This window comes from Eulemur rufifrons, chromosome 30 (assembly GCF_041146395.1).
Source record: "Eulemur rufifrons isolate Redbay chromosome 30, OSU_ERuf_1, whole genome shotgun sequence".
In the NCBI taxonomy this organism is placed as follows: Eukaryota; Metazoa; Chordata; class Mammalia; order Primates; family Lemuridae; genus Eulemur; species Eulemur rufifrons.
Window position 1 is genome coordinate 75,015,244 of NC_091012.1, and position 18,686 is coordinate 75,033,929.

The window sequence follows — 18,686 nt, forward strand, 5'->3', positions numbered from 1 at the left end:
TTCAGGTCTTAGATTTAAGTATGCGTACATATCCAAATGAGGGGAAATCAGCATATGGAAAAGATATTTCCACTCCCATGTTTACTGCAGCACTGTTCACAATAGCTAAGATTTGGAATCAACCTAAGTGTTTACCAACAGATGAATGGATAAAGAAATTGTGGTACTTATATACAATTAAGTATTATATAGCCACAAGAATGAAATCCTGCCATTTGCAACAACATGGATGGAGCTGTAGGACATTATGTTAAGTGAAATAAGCCAAGCACAGAAAGACAAATCTCACATGTTCTCACTCATATGTGGTAGCTAAATATTAATATTAAAAAAAATTTATCTCATGGAGACAGAGAGTAGAATGATGGCTACCAGAGGTTGGGAAGGGTAGCAGAAAGGGAGGATAAAGTCAAGATAGCTAATTGGTGCAAAAATATAGTTAGATAGAATGAACAATATTTGACAGCACCACAAAATGACTATAATCAACAATAAGTTAGAGTATACTTTAAAATAACTAAGAGTGGAATTGGAATGTTCCTAATACAAAGAAATAATAAATGCCTGAGATGATGGACACCTCAATTACCCTGACTTGATTAATTCATATTGTATGCCTATATCAAAACATCACGTGTACCCTATAAAGATATACAACTATTATGTACTAATAATAATTAAAAATAAAAATAATTTTTTAAATTAAAAAATGCCTACATGTAGCCTCTTCATACTCATAGGTAGGCAACAATAAATGTGCCAAGATGCAATTTTGAAAAAAAATCAGAGTGTATATACCCTGTGCCTCTTGAGTTATCCTATGATGAGATACTACTATGAAGGGCCACAGTGAACAAACACACTGTTGCTGCGAGCTTCTAAGTTGGTCAAGATTGATACATTGTTGATTTTTTATAATTATGGAAAAAGATAAAAGATTACTCTTAGTGCTTATGCTTTAACTCCCTGAATAGTGTACTCACAAGTCTATGGAAGGAAAGTGACTCATTGTAAGATATAACCATATAGACATACTGGATATTTAATCAGGAAAAAGGATCTTTTGTATATTTCTAGTTTCTGAAACTATTAATTTTTTGTCTAACACTTTTTAAAACACATTAAATTCATATTTTGTAAAGGACAGTTTTCAACTATATTTATTACTCTACTGGACAATATGTCAGCTATATCTCTATTATAGTTTCTATTTTTCCTTTGCTCATCCTTTTAAAATTTATACATTTTCTGTCATTCAGCTTTCTCCATGCAGATTTGATCTGAATTAACATTGGAGGTTTTCTTTTTGCACTGCTTTAAATTGCCTACAATTTAAAATTTCACCAGCCTGAGCAAGAGTGAGACCCCGTCTCTACTAAAAAATAGAAAGAAATTAGCTGGACAGCTAAAAATATATAGAAAAAATTAGCTGGGCGTGGTGGCACATACCTGTAGTCCCAGCTACTCAGGAGGCTGAGGCAGAAGGATTGCTTGAGCCCAGGAGTTTGAGGTTGCTGTGAACTAGGCTGATGCCATGGCACTCTAGTCCGGGCAGCGAAGTGAGACTCTGACTCAAAATAAATAAATAAATAAATAAAATTTCAAACAGCTTTACTTCTTTGATGTTAAGAAGTAAAAGATTAACAAGGCAATCACAGCAGCAACAAAAATAAATGAATGGGACATGATTAAATTAAAAAGCTTCTGCACAGCCAAAGAAACAGTCCAGAGAATAAACAGACCACCTACAGAATGGGAAAAAATTTTTGCATACTACACATCAGATAAAGGACTGATAACAAGAATCTATTTAGAACTCAGGAAAATCAGCAAGAAAAAATCAAGCAACCCTATCAAAAAGTGGGCAAAGGACATGAATAGAAATTTTTCAAAAGAAGATATAAAAATGGCTAACAATCATATGAAAAAGTGTTCAACATCTCTAATCATCAGGGAAATGCAAATCAAAACCACAATGAGATATCACTTAACCCCAGTGAGAATGGCCTTTATCAAAAAAACCCAAAACAACACATGTTGGCGTGGGTGTGGAGAGACAGGAACACTCATACACTGCTGGTGGGACTGCAAACTAGTGCAACCTCTGTGGAAAGCATTATGGAGGTATCTTAAACAGATTCAAGTAGACCTGCCATTTGACCCAGCAATCCCATTACTGGGCATATACCCAAAGGAAAAAAGGTCATTCTGTAACAAAGGCACGTGTACCCAAATGTTTATAGCAGCACAATTCACAATAGCAAAGATGTGGAAACAACCCAAATGCCCATCAATACATGATTGGATTAGTAAACTGTGGTATATGTATACCATGGAATACTACTCAGCTATAAGGAATGATGAAGATACAACATCTCTATGGTTCTCCTGGAGAGAGTTGGAACCCATTCTATTAAGTGAAGTATCCCAAGAATGGAAAAACAAGCATCACATGTACTCACCAGAAAATTGGTTTCCTTAATCATCACCTAAATACAAATCTGGAAACGACACCAATTGGACATCAGACTGAGGTGGGGGGTGGGGGAGGGGATGGGGGTATGCCTACACAATGAGTGCATTGCGCACCGTTTGGGGAGTGGTAACACTTGAAGGTGCTGACTCGGGAAAGGGGGGGTGGGGAAAAAAATATGAAACTATTGTTTTTAACTTGCACTGTTCACTTAATAATTTATCATGAATATTTCCCATATTATTTCATATCATTGTACAAGAAATAATGTATACATTATGAGGACATACTGTATCTAACAAGATATACTGTTAGACTCTTTGATTCTGTAAAATTAAATTAAAAAAAAAAAGAAGTAAAAGATTAACTGATACTGTTAATTTTTTTTTCAAATTGTTGAAGATCCTTTAATTTTGCCTCTAAGTGAGCATCCAAGTTACTTTCACTCTGAATTAATGAATTTTCATGTGAGTCTTAACTGATGGTGATGTTTTTTCTTAAATTGTCACTAGATAACCTATCAAAAAATAAGAAAATTTAAGTTTTGAGTGTGAATGTACACCATTACTTAAAGTATCCATTAAGCGAATGTGTTTTTAAAAATTCACTCTACTTTTTTACCATTTAAATTTTCTTCACTATGGTAAAGATATATTTAACATACACTGCTAAAGAATGATACTTACGTTTTGTCTTTTTTCCCCTTAAGCTATGATAATGAAAAAAAAAAGTAGTGTCATCTAATTATGAAATCTTGCTATGATTTTTAAAAAATATGTGTTGTAGTTATGAAATGTGGTTCATTCATGTTCTTTCATTCAGCTTCTTTTTGTTAAACCAAGCAGCATACAGGTACCTGAGCAGCATACAGGTAAACGGCAAATCTTTACACCTCATGGCATGAATATATAAATGGAAAAATAGATTAGATAAAGAAAAGATAGATAGTTAAACTTCAGATTAAAATACCTCTAGAAGAATCCTTTACTTATGCAGTGTGATCTTAGAAAAGGGAAAAGAAAAATGATGTAACAGATTCTCTTTGGATTCCAAACATGAAGCAAACTCTAGGCGAAATGAGTTTGTTTTGGGTATTCTCTGGCTTCCAGGAAGCTTTCTGTGTGTTCAGAGCCTTTTCTCACTCTTTTACCACAACTCACATCACTAATGCTATTTGATCATGAAAGGACTTGTATATGTTAATTTCACCTATGTTCCTAAGTCTTCATATATCAACAAAAATGAAGACAAAAACAATGTTATAATTACTGGACATCTAAAGAGTTTCAAGCACTGTTCTAGGAGCTTTACATACATTATGTCATTTGAGCTGCATACCTACCCTCTGAGGTAGGCATCATTATATCCATTTTGTAGCAAAATCAGGATTCACTTTCAAGACTGAGTCCAAAACTCATGTTTCCTTCACTATTCTACACTGAAGATCATATTTGGAATCAATTACAAATTTCCATAACACTGACATCTTGGAAACACTGTGTGGACTCTACTCTTAACATAGATGTTCTCACAGTATAAAATCTTAGTAAAAAGAATACGGCATATGGGACATCTTCCAGCTGCCGTGCATCTCCTTTGTATGTTCACAATACTTTATGTTAATCATGCTAAAGGATGAGTGTTCGACAGTGTGAATGTAGGCCTCTAAAAATATGCCTCAAAAATATAGGAGCAATCAAGAAAGAAGGTTGAATATTATTTAATATTATATTACTATAAATAGTAAGTATTATTTATACGCTGACTAGTAATTTTCTCACTATTTTTGTTTGCTGGGTCAGGCCAAGTGCAGGAAGGAGATATTGAAGGTTTAAAACAGCAAATGATTTACAAAACTTTTTTCAGATAACTTTGTTGTTGGCTTATAGTCCCTAGTAGCAATTACAATGACAGCTTTTTAAAAACAAAGAAACAAAAAGCAAAACAAACAACAAAAACACCACTACAAATCCCTCCCTCACCATTTTCTTTTTTTTTTTTTTTTTTTTTTTTGAGACAGAGTCTCACTCTGTTGCCCAGGCTAGAGTGAGTGCCGTGGCATCAGCCTAGCTCACAGCAACCTCAAACCCCTGAGCTCAAGCGATCCTCCTGTCTCAGCCTCCCGAGTAGCTTGGACTACAGGCATGTGCCACCATGCCCGGCTAATTTTTTCTATATATATTTTTAGCTGTCCATATAATTTCTTTCTATTTTTAGTAGAGATGGGGTCTCGCTCTTGCTCAGGCTGGTCTCGAACTCCTGAGCTCAAAGGATCCGCCCACCTCGGCCTCCCAGAGTGCTAGGATTACAGGCGTGAGCCACCGCGCCCGGCCCCTCACCATTTTCTACTGAGGAAATTAAGGTAGTTCATTTATTGTCTATTCTTCATTAAACTAAACTACATTTGCCATGTCCAAATCCATATTAATAGATTTACAGTACTCTTGGGAGTAATACAACATGCCTTACTACATCTCAATCAAAATTGTGTTGAAGATGATTTAATTCAAAATTAAGTTTTAATTGACTTAAAGCACAAAAATGAAAAATATAAATTTTGAAAACTTGTGAAAGTTTGCTCATCAGGTTTTCCTGTGGATTTCCCTAATGATTCAGAGCTATAATTATAAAACTTCACAGCCAGTAGTAATAGAACAACTGTAATGATTATGTCAATATAGGGAGTAGTTATTTTTGTTAAATAATTATAACTTTACTTACCTATCATATTTCTGAATAAATAAATAGCTAACTCTCCCCTTTTTAACATGAAGTGTCTATAACAATCACAGTCTTTTTATGGCAAAATTTCTTTAGCAACTGTTTTTCATGTATATTCTACAAGTATTTATTCACTCCTACTCGACATCAAGCACTAAAATATCTACCAAGGGAAATGCAGAAAAATATGGAAAAGAAAGTATTTTGAACTATATTACTTTTATTAACCCATCTGATAGAATTTTTCAATTCTGAACAAGTGGTTTTGATGTCACTCGTGTCTAGTAATATTGCATCTTGGGGAATAAAACTTTAAAATGGAAAACTGTCTTTAAATATCCTTTCTAAAGTAGAGCTGGATGTGCAACATCTTATTTTTAAAATCTTTTAAACCAATCTAAGTGCTATTTCTTTTGAAAGCTTTCAGCATAAATATACAGCTGGCTATAGTAAAAACTAGTTATAAAAACTTCAAGAGAATGGTGCCACATTATTTGCAATCAAATAAAATTTCAAAAATGACTATACAATTTTAAAAGACCCTGAAATGAATACTAAGAAAGATGAAAAAAATGAAAACATAAAGAAAGAGAATCCTGGAATAAAAGTTTGAAGTGACCCATAACTATGATAAAATGATCAATTCATTATTAATCTTTGAAGGATGCTTTTATTCATATTTGTTGGGTGGGGCATTCCTTAGCCAATCAAATGTTAATAAAATGTATTTTTAAACCATTTGCTCATTTATATTAAAATTTGTTAAAAATCTAATTAATCACTAGGTCAATGAAAATTTAATTGCAGAGTTAGAAATAGTATTTACTTTATAGTATTTTTAAAGGAAATTTAAAAAAATATTTAGGATTCCAATGTTAGCTAAGTTGTCAGAGGAGTAAAAAACAGATAGACATAAGCTAATTAACTTCCACATAGGTGATACACAAAGAGATAATTCAGGTTTTTAGCAATATGCAGCTTCACAAATGCTTGACTTGACTTTATATTGTAAGGTAGTGATTTTCAAGTCAAGAAGGACATGGAAAGATTGGTAATTTGTTCTCACACCATGTGAAGATAATGTGATTAAGATTACTGAGTGTTGTATTAATACATATCTTAGACATGATAGACAATAATAGCTTGATGATAATGCCCCCTATCTCTCCCTGACCCCAGAAAAAAAAAATATATATATATATATACACCTTTAGGTTCTGTACATTTCCAAATACTTTGGTTACTTGTAACTACATTCTTTTCCCCTTACCTCCTCATGGGTGTTAGTAAACCTGTCAAAAACAGAGACTGAATTCTCTTTTAAGTCTCAAACTCAGGTGAAATTCTGTTAAATTCTTAATATTTCCCTTTTATCATACTGCTAATTCAATGAGAGTATTATCATTTAGGAAAAAAAATTGCCCCCTTTTAAAGTACAATTATGTAAGGGTCAGGTATCATAAACGGAAAGTTTCTGTCTACAAACAAATTTTATAAATGCATTACTACTACCACACAAAATATCAACACATTTGCTTCACAGATAGGGAGACTCAGAGTTATAGATATTAAAGAAAATATGGAGAAAATTTATTGTTTTCAATTACAACCTGAAAGAAACTGATAGAAATCCTACACTTTCAATTTTATTTCTAAAAGACAATATTATTATATATTATTACATATAATAAAGTTGAGGTTGGCTTTTTATTACATTAAAAAAGAAAAGAAATAATGTATCATGCAGGTAAATCTACGTTTTTAAACTCAGTATACTAAGTACAAGGGAATTCACTTTAGCTTGCACTTAATAATTTAAGCATTAATTTCTATCAGCGATGAGATTTCAAAGTCAAGGCTTTAAGAATAAAAAGATGTATTATCTTAATAGTCAGCACTATAAATCATATGCTATCACACATTACAGATGAATTCAAACAGAGTTATAAACCTGACTCATTTTGATTTAAGATACCTCATCCTTGGACATAATTAGTGTAAAAACATTGACATTTTCACAGAAAACAAACACTCTAAAGTATAATGAATAAACGGCTCAATTGACATTGGAACATTAAAATTTTAGTCAAACAACTGTGCCAAACTGAATAAACAGGTAAGCAATTGCCATGGGAAGTTACATAGTATTAATTCTTAACTGCTATTTTTTATATTTAATACTTTTCTTCTGAAACTTATTTGGCATTTTCTCCATCCTACAGATAAAAATAGAGCACAAAAGTTCAAAAACAGAATCAGAACATAAATATTATGTATATGAGGATGAACTGTCACAAAATTTCACAAGAAAGCCTAAAATTTGAGAGAATGCCATTTAGAAGATATTTTCACAATGGCTTAAACCCTAAAGATGCTTGCAGTACAATAGGCTCAAGTCTATTAATTTTAACCCTGGAAGGCAGTCATTGATAACTGTTCTCCAAAGACATTAAAGCAGATAGTAAGTCTCATATTCTCATTTGAAGCATACTTTATGCTTCTAAACAGAAACTCCTAAAACTTGAGTTCTTTCTCTCATTTAACAATATAATAGAAGTCTGAAGAAAACTTACTGCGTTGGAAGAAAAATTATCAGTTACTTCTCATTCTTTCTTCCGCATCAACAAACCTGAGCATGCTATTATCTGTCAGCCAGGCTCACTAGGCAGTGATTCTCATCAAGGTTATGCACTGCACCATTAGGGCTTCAGAGAATCTGGGCATGGAGGAGGTGTAATTTGTAAGAGCCCATCAGTTATCATATGTGTCCCCTACAGGAGCATCCCCACCCATTCACCCTTCTTTAAAATCACTGATCTCTTTTCCTCCTATAAGGCATAGAATACTACAACAAAGGACCTGAATGCAAAAGCATTTAAAACACTACCTAACCTAACTTTTGATTAGCCAAGTGTAGATTATTCTTTCAAAATTTCACTAATTCCCTGACCTTGGCTTTCAAAAACGACCTATTTAATTCCTAAAGAGTGTAATATGGCAGATACTACTAAAAGACAATAAAGTGAACTGTGACATTGATGATCAGACTGCTAGTTGCATCATCTGTGTTATCTGGTCAGGGTGATTCTGTAGGAGGGTCTCTGCCTTCCTAAGGTTGACAGACTTCTCAAGCTGTTTCTTTTTTATATGGTGATTGATATTATAACAACTGTTGCTTGCAGGTCTTAGTTTGCTTCCTATGCCCTAAGAGTTTCTTTTCAAATACTGTTGGATTTCTCATTGGTCAAGGTAAGCTTTATCACATAGGCAAAAGGGGAAAACCACATAACATTCTGAATTACCTTCTACTAAATACATGCAAAAGTCTTTTTGTGCTGGTTCAAATCACTGATCATTGACAAGAAAATTGTTTATTATTTTCCATCTAAGTTAACATCTTTATTTTCATTGTAAAATGTGGGACCAAAAAAAAAAAAAATACAGCTTTGAGGCACTGAGAATGAATTTGGTCACACCCAGGCATCACATCTCTTGCAGGATACATTCAATTCAGTACCTTGGATACAGTGGTGTCTGGGCTTTATGCAGTGTTATCCCCTCTTGCCTTATTGCAAACCAGAGTACATGAGTCCATCTGCTCCAGGTTCACCTTACCATATGTGTTATGAAAGCTCTTCTGCCTCAGAAGAGAGGATGAAACTATAAATACCCAGGTGCCTTGACAGCTGTGGTACAAGCTGGATTTATTTAGTTCCTGTTAATCATACAATCAGAAAAGCTAAAAGGCTAAATTTTCAAATGGCACAACAGTACCAGCATGATCACTGAAAGAAAATAAATAATAAGTAAATGTATGAGAGTTTGCAATACTGAAAAAAAGGAAGAAAAAAAGAAAAAGAAATGGAATTTTAATAAACTTAGACAAAAAAAAGACCATGGTGTACTAGGCTTTCAACCTCATGTCCTATCTGTAGGTGGGACGGGCCATACCATGAAGTGTTATAAAAGAGTTCAGCCTAGAATATCAAAGACAAAGAAAGAAATAAAGAGGGACATGAGAAAACGGCAACTACGAAAACAGGTATAATACTTTTGTCTTGCACATGCTCCTGCCTTCCTCCATTATCTCCAAACAGGAAAGTGGGGAAGGGAAGACTTCATTCTCACCTGGGTGGGCTGGAAGAGAGAATAACACACAGCAGGACAAACCAAAGGAAAAGCACAGGAATGTGTACAAAGCAATCCACATTACTCAGCCAGTTATGGACACAGATGTACAATTCTATTCATTCTAATAAAGGCTATCAGTTACCAGAGAAAAATCATTGCCATTTTCTTTATGTTCTACAAGAATTTTTTTTTTTTTTTTCTTTTGAGACAGAGTCTCACTCTGTTGCCTGGGCTAGAGTGAGTGCCGTGGCGTCAGTCTAGCTCACAGCAACCTCAAACTCCTGGGCTTAAGCGATCCTACTGCCTCAGCCTCCCGAGTAGCTGGGACTACAGGCATGCACCACCATGCCCGGCTAATTTTTTGTATATATATTTTAGTTGTCCATATAATTTCTTTCTATTTTTAGTAGAGACGGGGTCTCACTCTTGCTCAGGCTGGTCTCGAACTCCTGACCTCGAGCGATCCACCCGCCTCGGCCTCCCAGAGTGCTAGGATTACAGGCGTGAGCCACCACGCCTGGCCTACAAGAATTTTTTAATGAATCTGAATATAGCACCTGAAAGAAATGCTGCTGTATCTGACCGGGTGGGGTGGCTTACACCTATAATCCTAGCACTCTGGGAGGTCGAGGCGGGAGGATCACTCGAGGTCAGGAGTTCAAGACCAGCCTGAGCAAGAGCAAGACCCTGTCTCTACTAAAACTAGAAAGAAATGATCTGGACAGCTAAAAATATACAGAAAAAAATTAGCCAGGAATGGTGGCACATGCCTGTAGTTCCAGCTACTCGGGAGGCTGAGGCAGGAGGATCGCTTGAGTCCAGGAGTCCGAGGTTGCTGTGAGCTAGGCTGATGCCACAGCACTCTAGCCCATGCAACAGAGCAAGACTCTGTCTCAAAAAAATAAATAAAATAAAATAAAATAAAAATTTAAAAAAATAAAAAAAAGAAATGCTGCTGTATCATTCATTTGTATACTTGTATGAGAAATTATGATATCAGTAAATGCTCATTTGAGGCTCAGAAATAAAATTTCCCTATCACTTTTAGTCAAATCCATTTCAATAATACAGTTAATCTAATAGCAAGTTCAATTCAATTACAATTATTAGAAGAATTAGATTTCTTAGGATAGAATATGGACACATTTCAAAAGCATCAAAGCAAAGATAATATTAATATTACTTTAGATTATGTATCATGTTTTTATTTATTGATGATGTTACCAACTAAATTTTAAGTGAACCAGCACCATAATACTTCATAGGTTCAACCTATGGCTAATTTCTGAAACAGTGACTATTAATATGTTTATGAGTTTTCAGACAGATCTTTTTCCAATGGGAGAGTGTTATTAATGGTAATAATATAATAATAACAAAATAATAAACATTTATGAGTACTTAACACTAGACCAGGCATACCATTTATAGCTAGCAAAAGCTTTATAAAATAGGCATTATTATTATCATCCCTATTTTCTAGATTACCAAAGTGAGTATCAGAGGTGTTAAATCATTTGCAAACTTTAAAAAAACTCTTAACTACAAAACATGGAGTTCAAAACCATGCCTATCGGCACTCATAAACCACTAACTTTGGGGTATATTAGTCAACATCCCATAGAAAATAGAAATCTCAGAACATGATTGATCATGAAATAAATCCTTAGGGTTACTGTTATTTCTTTCTGTTACAGGATATATGGGCTATCATATTCTATGAAATATTAGAGATTGTTTTTTAAACTGAAAAGAATTTAGAACTTTAGAGTTTTTATGATTATGTCTTTCAAATGGCTTTAGGGATGTATGTGTGTATTTGTGCACATGTGTACATGCACAAAGGTGAAGAATTATAGGGGAGAGTACTAAAATAATTCTTGTTTCTCAATCTTCTCCCACTTCATTAGCACTTGTCTAATTAATATAAATAATTTAAAAAATAAAAGCTAAAAGGGAGTAGAGAGAAAAGAAAGGAAAGAAGAAAAGTAGAAAGGCAAATAGTGAAGGGGCAGAGAGAAAGAAGAAGAGAAGTGAACGTTTTCCTAATACTCTTCAATTGCTTCTCCAATGTGATTCTGAACTACAGAATACACACATTTTCCACATTAGCTGAGTTACCTTGGTCAAATCATTATATATGCTGTAACTAAATTTATATCTCTAAATGTATATAAATGCAGAACCTTGGACTTGATCACTCCAGGGCCCATTTCAAATAACATTATATTATTTTCCCTAATATTTTCAACTTAGAATATAAGATAAAATGTTAAAGATAAGCAATATCCTGTTTTCACCATTTCATCATATTTTCAACTTCACTAATGTAAATTAATCTTTTGTTTGTTTGTTTGTTTGTTTTTTATTTCAGCTTATTATGGGGGTACAAAAGTTCAGGTTACATTCGTTGCCCATGTACCGCCTATCCCCCCGAGTCAGAGAGACAGAGTCTTGCTCTGTTTCCTGGGCTCGAGTGCCCAGGCATCAGCCTAGCTCACAGCAACCTCAAACTCCTTGGGCTCAAGCAATCCTTCTGCCTCAGCCTCCTGTGTAGCTGGAGCTACAGGCACGTGCCACCAAGCCCAGCTAATTTTTTTGTTTCTATTTTTTGTTGCTCAGCTAATTTTTTCTATTTTTAGTAGAGACAGGGTCTCGCTCTTGCTCAGGCTGGTCTCAAAATCCTGACCTCAAGCAATCCTCCGGCCTCGGCCTCCCAGGCTGCTAGGATTACAGGCGTGAGCCATCGCACCAGGCAATCATATTTAATAATTTTCTAAAATAATATTATTTTATGTAACAATAAGTGTTGATATTAGGTATGATACTGTTATAATTGAGCTTTTAATTCATTCATTAGCCTTGTTTTTGTCACCTACATGGAAATATAATTTTATGCAAATTTTTCCTTATTTTGAAACATACATGTCAGTCCTAAATATGTAATCCAAAAATAATGCAAGCCAAATTATAACTATAATATTCATGAAATTGATGAAAATTCATCTCTTAGTCAATTCCAGTTACTCTCTTTCTCTGCTTTTCATTGTCCTTTTATAATAGGACAGTAATGTTTCAAACTGCTTGTAGCAATGCCTGAAGTCTAGAGCTACTGAAATGTCCTTCTAGCTCTACAAATACTACTTTACGGTCTATTTATTAGGAGTAGAACATTTTGGTCAATTCCATTATACTTTGAGGCTAATAGATATTTATTGATTATCTAATAGCTTAATCTTAAAAATGCAACCGCTGAAAGAAGCAACATATTAATAAAATTTTTTATCAAAATACAGACATTCTATATTTGTTCTTTGAAAATTCCTTCCCTGAGCCCATGCAATTTCTCTGATTCCCTTTTTGCTAACTTTTCAAAATAATTGTTTATCCTGGCTGAATCCAATTTCTCTCCTCTCATTCTATCTTGAAGCTACTCAATCCAGACTTTCACTCCTAATACTACACTGAAAATTCTCTAATCAAGGTCACAAATAACCTTCATGGTGCTAAAGCAAAATAGTTATCACTCACATCTAATTTTATTTGACAGATCTCATTTTCTTTTCTTTACATTTGACATTGTTGATCATGCTTTCCATTTCTTGAAATATTTTTTCACATAGCTTCTGATCTGCCACTAGCTCTTAGTTTTTCACTTACATCATGCTAACCTTTTCTCACTCTACTTTGCTGATTTCTTCTTACCTTCTCCACCTCTAAAGTTTGGAATATCTTTAAAATCAACCTTCAGATTTCACCTCTTCTCCATGTATACTCCTTCCCCAGGTGATCTCATCCATTCTTATGGTTTTAAACCCCAACTGCATACTCTTAATGCAAAACCAACACATCTCTCCTGAAATCTAGCCTTGTACATCTAAGTGCCTGCATAATGTCTCTATTAGCATGTGAAAGAGGCATTATAAACTCAATGTGCCCCCCAAAACTTTTGCTATTAACCCCAAACTTTCTTCTCCCATGGTCTTTACTATCTCAGTTTAAAAATGCAAATTCTGTTTTCTTAGGTCAAAATATTGGAGTCACCCTTTCTCTCTCCATTATTCTCAAACCACATGTCTAATATATTAGGAAACCTTGTTGGTTGTATCTTCAAAATACATTTATAATCTGAGAACTATTCTCCATATCTACTGCTACTATGCTGATATAAACCATAATTCACCTAAAATATGTCAATAGTTTCCCAAATGGTCTCCTTTTTGCTCCAATACCATTCATTGTTTTCCAAATAGCAAGCAAAGTGATCATCCTAAAGAGTACATTAGATCATGCCACTTCTCTGCTTAAAATTCTCCTTTAGGAATCATCCCAGCCCAGCCTGTTTTCGTCATGTTGGCAATAATAGTTTGTCCCAGGAGCCACTGCTGAAACCAGCTTTCAGTTTTTGCAACACTTATAAAACCAGCCAGATGATATCCCCCTCACAGATACCAATAACAGTTGACCAGCATCCCCTTCTCAGAGGTCTGGGTCTCAGGCCCAGAGAAACCTCCTCTGTGCTTGTAGATATAAGCAGCAGCTCAAATGCACCTCCTCTTCAGAGGGTTCCAGTTCTGTCCAAATTTAGTAAGCCCAGAATAGCCTTTATTTCTACCATTGAGTGTAACTAAAATCTGGAAAATATGTTTTAAAAAGCTACTCCCTGAGGACTCTGAAATATAAACAAAAAGAGGACTTATTGTGGAAAGGAGTCAAAATATAGAGAAGCAACATATTCAGGGATGAGATCCCCCATACATTTCCCCTTTTGTCTCATATAGCTGCCCAGAGAGTGGGCCCCAGTTACGAAGGTTTGCAGAGGATTAGAGCTGGCAGCCAAAGCTCCAATTGAAACTGCATCTTTTCTGTCCAGAGGAACCAGAAAGGGGTCAGAGAATGAGGAGGAAGTCCTAAAAACAGAAATGTTACATAAAGGGATCTCCTAATTCTATGTATGAGCCCACACAAATACCAGTCCCACCTCTGAACTACACCAGGTGAAGACAGACCCAAAGCAGAATAACAAAGGGTTTTGAGAACTGAATTATGATATAAACTACAATCTAAATCTCAGATTAACCCCTGAGTTATAAATGTACTGGATTAATGCAAACATCATAGGAAAGCCTTTCAAAATTAAACTGAGATTAGAACAACTGTGGGTTAAGCAAATAAATTAAAAAGTCAACATTATCCAGATAATTAAAATAAAACCCAGAGTCTATACTACATAACATTTGATATAAAAAGACTCAGGAAAATATGATCAATTCTCAATGGAAAAGAAAATTAACAGATGCCACTCCTGAGACGACCCATATATGAGAATTATCAAAGATTTTAAAGCAGTTTTTACAACTATATACCAGCTCAATGAAATAAATAAATAAAAGAAGTTATATTTCTCTCATAGAAATAGAAACTATAAAAAGTTTCTATTTCTAAATGAAAATTTTAGAACTGAGGGTTCAATATCTAAAATAAATAATTCACTTAATATGATCAATACTGAGAAAAGAGTCAACAAACATAAAGAAAGATCAATAGAAATTATTCAATCTGTAGAATAAAAAGAAGAAAGATAGATAAAAGAAAGAAGAGAGCCTCAGGGAACAGTGGGACAATCTCTAAAGTTTGAAAATAAATGTCATTGGAATCAAAGAGGGAAAAGAGAAAGTGATCAGTGCAGAAAAAAAAATATTTCAAGAAATAAGGACCAAAAATTTGCACATTTGATGAAAGGCATAAAATTACAGATTCATGAAGCTCAGCAACCCCCAACAATAATAAACTCTAAGAAATCAATGCCAACGACATCATAATCAAACTGATAAAAGCAATACAAAAAGAAAAAATCATGAAAGCAGCTAGAAAAAAAAAAACAACTCATTACAATTATGGGAATAATACTTCGAATTACCACTGATTTCTCATTAAAAACCACACCTGCCAGAAAACAGTGAGATGGCATCTTAAAGTGATGAAAGAAAAGAACTAGCTGCTAATCCAAAACTTTATATCCATTGAAAAACCTCCTTCAGGGTGAAGGATAAAGGTATTCTCAGATGAATGGAAACTCAGAGAAGTCACTGCTGGGAGAACTCAGGCTAAAGGGAAATGACATAGAGTTGAATTTGTTAAATCTTTTCTTGAAAGAAAAAAATTTTAAATATTCTATTTTACTATTATAAGTAATAAAAGGTTTGTCTGAAGGCCAGTAGAGAGGATTTTCAGAATGACAGAAGAGCAACAGAAATAGTGAATATGTGGGTAATATAAAACTTAATTTTTTCTTCTTCTTTAAATTATATATGATCATTATAGTCAATGTATGTAGAGGTAATCCATATGGTAACTATAACAAAAAGGTTGGTGGGGAAGGGTAAAAGGAACCTGTATAATTATAAAACTTCTATATTTGTACTGTAGTCATAAAATATAACTCTCAGTATATAGTGAAAAATTATGTATGTATATTATGAAGGCTGGAGAAAGCACTAAGAAGTAATTCAAGAGACATATTCAAAAATAAACAAATATGATAAAGTAAAATATGAAAAAAATATATTCTAAAATTTAAAACAAGCAAGAAAGGGGAGAGAGGAACAGAAAAGAGAAGGAACAAATAAATAGAAAACAAACAATAAAATGGTAGAATTAAGACCAATCATATTAACAAATATATTAAACTACATAGCACATATATTACAAGATTGTCAGGTTGGATTAAAAATAAACAAAACAAAATAACAAAGCCCAACTATATCTGTCAAGAAGAAAGCTAGGGAATGAACACAACTAAAGCTCAGACTCGGGGGCATGGGGAGGCATGGGCAATGTATATAGCCTGATCTTTTGTACCCCCTTAATGAGATGAAAAACAAACAAAAAATAAAAAAAAATATCAGAAGTACACTTCAGAACAAAGAATATAACCAGGGATAAAGAAGGAAATTATGTAATGGTAAAAAGATCAATTCATCAAGAAGACTTAACAATCCTATACAAATACATACACCTTACAACAGAGCTTTCAAATATATGAAGCAAACATTAATAGAACAGAAAAGAGAAAATAAGCAAAACACTCCTAAATAATACATAGGCCAAAAGGTAGTTGCAGTTGAATGAAAACAAAACAAAGCATACCACAATTTGTAAGGTGCAGTGAAAACAGTGTTTAAAGGGAAAATGACGTTAAATATTACATATTAGAAAAGAAGACAGTTCTCAATTCCATGTTCGAAATTTTCACCTTAAGAAAGTACCTTCAAATTACCTTCAAAGCAAGCAAAAAGGAGGAAGTAGTAAAGAAAATAATAGAAATCAATGAAATTGAAATAGAAAAATAATATGAAAATGATGAAATCAAAAGCTGATTCTTTGAAAAGTACAAAGTGGGAGAAAATAAAGAGAAGCAATACACAGCATTTAGTAAATATGGCATTTATTTATAATGATATTTTTGCTCCTAGCAAAGTAAATCTGTGGACAAGATGATCAGGGCTTGAGCTTTTTTATGCTTTCATTTTATGCTTTGATTTTAGTTTATTCTATTTCTGTAGAACTGATGAAAATCACTATAATTACGTAAGTCAAGTGCTAGATGAGGCATGATCATGGAAGCTGTTATGTATTGGCTTATCAAAACTGTATGATCTAGTACTGTATAGCAAAGAAATGCAAACAAAATTTTGGAAACTACAGGATTTTATTCTCTAGTGTTTTTCATATATTAAAGCATATTTGGTTGGAAACTAAGTATTAGTGTTGGCTGCCTAATATGGAACTGAAGCTAGGAGAGACCCAATTTGAACCCAATGAAAAATTTAGATGGTATTAATGATAAATCCCTATCTGTAGGAATACTATATGTATCCCAAAACAGATGATATATTTGGTCTTAATTTTTTCTGAAAGAATCAAAATATGATGAACATAATAATCACAAATGAATAATAGATATGAAATTCTTTCAAATATCTAGAAAACTATTATAAATAAATATGATTTTAATTTAGTAGAGAAAGAGATGTGATACTTGTAAAAACCTTGGTCATACATGCCTTGGTGACTAAAATATTAATCATACCACCTCTGGGTAACCATAATAGAGTCTTTCCATAGTCTCAAAAGTTAATGAAGGAAAGAAAAATGTCACATATATTGCACCAGAAAAAAATTCTAAATGAAATAAGCTTATTTACTTAGTATATTTTGTTTGGTTTCTTTATTTGTTCCTCTCACCACTGTATTGGGTGTCATTTCAACATGAACTTTCTTCTAAAAATGGAATTTACTCTGGGTATGTCATTGAATACTCATACTGCAATAGCAGAGCCCCTCTTAAATTTATCTGGCTTTGCATAGAAAGCTGGATATTTGTACCGATTAGACTCTGACTTGTTGCCCCTGAAACCTATATCTATATCCATGAAATAGCATTTGTCTGTTAATTATTCCCCCAGCAAACAAATTATTAAATGAATTATAACAGAAAGGGAATATGGAGAAATGACAGGGGGAAAGCAAGTGGTAAACTGTGAACCCCTGCTAAACAGATCATACAGTTTTGTCCTCTGGTGCCATTTTCTCACTATTATAAATATGCCACATTGCACTAACAATGAAATTTACATAGCTATCATTTCCGTTGAAGTCTCTTATGCAGACAGCACAAGGTAATTTAACGCCATTCTAGTTAGATAATAGATAATTTATGAAAAATCTTATGGGGACTAATCTTAAATTATTCAAGGTTAAGGAATATTTTCTCCCTTCCTTCCAATGTTTATTGGCCTGATTATCTAAAGAACCCTTTGATCTTAGTGACTACTGCAAAAATAGCAACATCTACATTATTTTACAAATTGGTATTTAAAAAATCAGCAGATGACATATATTCGGTAAACATTCTATTACTTGAATGCAAGTTGTATGCCACAGAATTATTTCCTTTTCCAACAATAAAATGATTTTCATTATATTTTGAAAAGGCAAAAAAGAGAGTAAGAAGAAAGTACTTTATAGTACCCTAAAAGTACATAAAGTGCTTGGCAAGTTCCTAAAAGTTGCATTACTCTATCACTTTCTCCAGAAGAATAATTCATGTTTATCAAAGGATAGTAGATACCTAGTTTGTTGTCAAAGTCGCAAGATATGGATTATCTATCATTTAAATATCATAGCAAACCTCAAACTAAAATATTATCCAGGGAGAAAAAACCAAGAAATTGTATCCGCTGCTGCCTTAAGGAAAACACAATCATACAATACTTTTGAAATGCAGACATGCTTTTGTGATTATGTGGCCATTTATACATTATGATTATCTGCTGTTATAGGTAATCAAGAATTTGCT

General features: G+C 33.6%; 1 protein-coding gene across 2 annotated transcripts in view; it reads right to left on the bottom strand.

Annotated features, from left to right (window-relative positions):
* PCDH11X (protocadherin 11 X-linked) overlaps nt 1-18,686 on the bottom strand; it is a 765,380-nt gene that overhangs the window by 194,672 nt on the left and 552,022 nt on the right. The window lies entirely within an intron of this gene.